Here is a 4,222-nt window from a genome sequence, read left to right as displayed (position 1 = left end):
CACTGCACAACGCGTTCTTGTCATTAAGATGCTCAATATAACCCAATTAATTGAAAAGATGGTCCTCGCATGAGCCCCACTAACATAAACACATATTAAAAGCAATTGGATGCAGTTACGTATTTGACAGGAAGCCTCTGAGGTTTCCTGTGTTGTAGTGTGAACAGGGCACTTGAATATCTGATGTTTACCTTCAAACGCCCAGAAACAAATACACACCGTGCAGTGCCTGTTTCTCACTAGGGTTTCATAAAGTGACCCATAAAGCACTAACAAGCAGCACACTGCTCACATGAATTACTCTTGAATAATTCAATGTAAATTGGGATTCTTCAGAAGGATCTGGAGAGCAGTGTTATTTTAGTGTCATTGATGTATTATTATAGTTTTGATTAATATTTTACATCAGATTTAATTTTTAGATTTTTTAAATTTATATTATTAAATTGAAATTATTATTACTTATATCATTTTATATTTAGTTTGATTAATTTTGAAGTATTTTTGTTAGTTTTTTTTGTTACAGTATTTAGTAATTTGTCTTAAAATAAATGAAAAATGACTAATGCTGCCATGGCAACTATCTAAAATAAAATAAGTTTACTTTTTTTGTATTTTATTTTATTTCAGTTAATGTTTATTTTATTTAAGTGGTGGCTACACAGACTGAAACAGAACTTTTGACTGATTTAACCACAGTAAGTTTTACTAGTTAGTTCAACTACTGTTAAGAATAACAGTATCTATCCTGTTTCCTCATTATGTCATCATTAATGGACGGGCCAGGATTCATAACACCAAACAGGTGTGTATGTGTCAAAGTTACTGATGTCAGAAAAAAGTGGTTTCATTTTGATCTGATATGAGGAAATTCTGAACACTGAAAGATATCAGAATACTATGTAATCTTTTAACAATCAAGAAAAATCACGGAAAAGTTGATTCCTTCATAATATGACTCCTTTAAATATGGCATTTCAGAGTTCAGACAGTAAAGCAAATGAATGACCAAAATAAACTTTTATTTTCATTTGTCTTGGAAACAAAACAAAACACCCCCTTTTGTTATAATTGTACACTATGGTCTGTCTTGAACTGGTTTTATGTGTTTTATATCTTTACACTTGGGTAAAGAAACTTCAAATCCAGTAGGTTTTCCCAGTCCATAAACATATGTACATCTGTTGTCTGTAAGTGCCTCGTTTTATTGCCATCGAAAAACAACACAACTGAACAAAGCAAACATGCAAAACAAAAAGTAATTTAGCATGCAATTTCAACATATAAAAAACTAAACATGCCATTGCAGTGGCTCATGGCATCTGTAGATGGTTCTCACATGGAGAAATGGTCACTGATCGGCGGTTTCTCCACCCACTGGCCATAGCCCTTCCTTTCCAGGTAAGACTTCAGCACACTCTTTGCCTCCTGGTACGGCTTTGCCATCATCTTGACATTTGATAAAGAATGAGATGATCAATATTAAACGTCCAATATGAATTTGAATTGGAAAAATTAGCAGCAGTTGCAGCAGCAAAAATTAAGATTTCTTCTAACACGAATTAGTAGATTTTTACATTTTCATCAGTAATTGTGTGTTGCAGGGTGTTGCTTGGGTGTTCTAGGTTCCAGTGCTGTTATAAAGACATTTTGAGTTGGCTAGCGCGATGTCAGCTTTACCACAATCTAGGAATGCGTGATTGATCAAAATAAAACTGAAACTGTGTTATAGCACAATTATCAAACTGCAAAGACTGTGATTTAATTACATATATACATGTGTTTCGTGTTTCAGAGTGAAGTGCGGCACTGTGTTCATTTATACACACAAGCAGTTTTACACCAAAATCAAATCTTGATGGTTTAACGTTTTGACAGCCATAAATATTAGGACTGTAATTTTACAGTTATGCTGTAAAATACAATTATTATTATTACATTATCATGTTAAAATATTACAATATTAATATTTATTTTATTATTTTTATTAAGTAGTAATCATAATGTACAACATTTTCCAAAATGTTCCTATGAACGATTAAAATGTCCAAATGCACAAAAATGTTCATCTCTCTTTATTTTTTATAATTTTCAGGAAATCACCATTATAATGTAATTTTTAATCATTACGCAATTAATAAAAAGCTGTTAAAATGTTGCTCATTTGCATACATAATTATATTAATGCATACTGTGATTGCCTATTTATTTGTACATTTTCATAAATAATGCAACACACACTGGCCAAGCTAACCAATAACAGCACTTTTCGTATTTCAGAAGGCGGGCCTTCATTTGATACAGGAACTGTTCGAGCTGTTCATGCCAGACTGGGGAGAGAGGTGTTGTAATAATGTAAAACATGTGAAAAATAATGTGTTTTTCGAACAACCTAGTATGAGAGCCTGTTCTAGTACACCCCCAAAACAAAATCAAGACTTTGTAAAAGAGCATAATAGGACTCCTTTAATTGAAAAACTAGTATATAAGCACCAAAAAAAGCACACAGGCATATGCATAAGAATATTTTCACTTCAATTTCTGCCTTTATTAATCCCGACCTGTTTCTCATGTAGGATAAAATCTACGGTAATAAGGATTAGGGTTGGGCCGATAGACGATGCCATCGTCCATCGCCTGTCATCGTCCATCATGATGTTTCACTGCAGACATCGTCCGATGCCAATTTGGTAGACATCGCCCAACCCTAATAAGGATCAAATCTGATCATACATGCTTTTTATAAATTTTTGCCAGAAAAATGCGATAAATTTTTTTTACCCAAATCATGCAGCCCTTCCTGAATGTAAATAAGGCAGAATGCAGTACCTTTGCCTCCCTGTAGGTGACAGCGGTGAGCAGCTCCTCTCTCTGGGCCTCTTTAGCTACCAAATTAAACCGACTCAACATTGCTGCCTTGCAAAGTCGGCTAGTCAAGGCTGGACTGCTCTTAAACGGAGAACTGAAACAAAAACATGGAAATTAGGTTGAAGACACGCCAAGCTTATTAGTGCGACATGAGTATCCAACTTATTTTTAAGATAAGAGTGGTGTGGCCATTTGTAACTTGAATGTGCGAAGCTTCCAGTGTCATTCGCTTTCAGTTATTTTACCTGTACAAAAACAGCTTGTTTTTCTTCTTGATATTGTAAACTGGTATTTGTTATAATATTTTAAAGAATTAGTTCACCTAAAAAAATTTTTTTTCCTAAGATGTAGGGCTGTCGCGATTCGTCGATTTTATTAGACTATTCGATTTTTTTAAATCCTCGACTTCATTTTGCTCGCGTCGACTAACGGGTAAAATAATAACTTAATAATAATTAATAATTTATGCATTTAGCAGACGCTTTTATCCAAAGCGACTTACAGTGCATTCAGACTATACATTTTTTACCAGTATGTAATAAAATAAAATACCGGAAGTGGCGCATTTCACGGACGAGAATCCATAAAACACATTATTAGACTGTTTCCCAAGGCTGCATGATATATTAAACCCATTTAAAAATCATAATTAAGCATAATTTTGAATTCACAAATGCGACGATTTAATTAAATAATTATATGCAATGCAGTCCTAATACAGTATATGCGCTTTAATTATTTACATGCGTGTAGGTTAAGTATGTGCGTCACACAGCGGCTCCGTTCACAGTAGTTCCACAGGAACTGTTATCATTTACATGTGTGGAGCATCTCAAACTCCATCTCTGCATGTTGTTGTGAGTTTGGGTTTATTATAACGTTCATCTGGGAACGCAACGTGCACCATTTCATCAGATTTGTAAGGTAAATCATTTATAAATCTACACAAACTCAGAATACATCACGGTTTCAAAATAAAAGCTCAAACCCTCACTTGTTTACACGTGTTTATGTCCACATATTCTTTTAATTACAATGGCTATAGCATTTCTGTCCTAAAGAAATGGCCAGATATTAAATATTAAGTGGACATTTGAATTAAATGGTGCTTGGACAGTTTTATCTTTACCAAATTCTGTTTTCCATTATTTTCTGGATTCCATTTGAATGGTTCCATTAAATTTTAATAATCAAAAGCATCTCCAAATAATTGATTTTATTTGTTTTTTAAAAAAGTGTTTTTTTTTTTTTTTCAGAAATACTGCACATTTACATTTTTCTCCTAAATAAAATTTCTGGTAAATACTCCTTTAAAAAGTGTTTTTTGATTATAATTTTATTATTAGTAGATTAG

The 4,222-nt window shown here is 33.2% G+C and overlaps 1 pseudogene; it reads right to left on the bottom strand.

Annotated features, from left to right (window-relative positions):
* Positions 1-1,041: 1,041 nt before the first annotated feature.
* Positions 1,042-4,222, bottom strand: part of LOC107729328 (adenosine deaminase domain-containing protein 1-like) — a 16,291-nt pseudogene continuing 13,110 nt past the window's right edge.

Source organism: Sinocyclocheilus rhinocerous, unplaced genomic scaffold, assembly GCF_001515625.1.
Source record: "Sinocyclocheilus rhinocerous isolate Xijiao unplaced genomic scaffold, SAMN03320098_v1.1 scaffold428, whole genome shotgun sequence".
Taxonomy (NCBI): domain Eukaryota; kingdom Metazoa; phylum Chordata; class Actinopteri; order Cypriniformes; family Cyprinidae; genus Sinocyclocheilus; species Sinocyclocheilus rhinocerous.
This window is presented reverse-complemented; position numbering and strand designations above follow the sequence as displayed.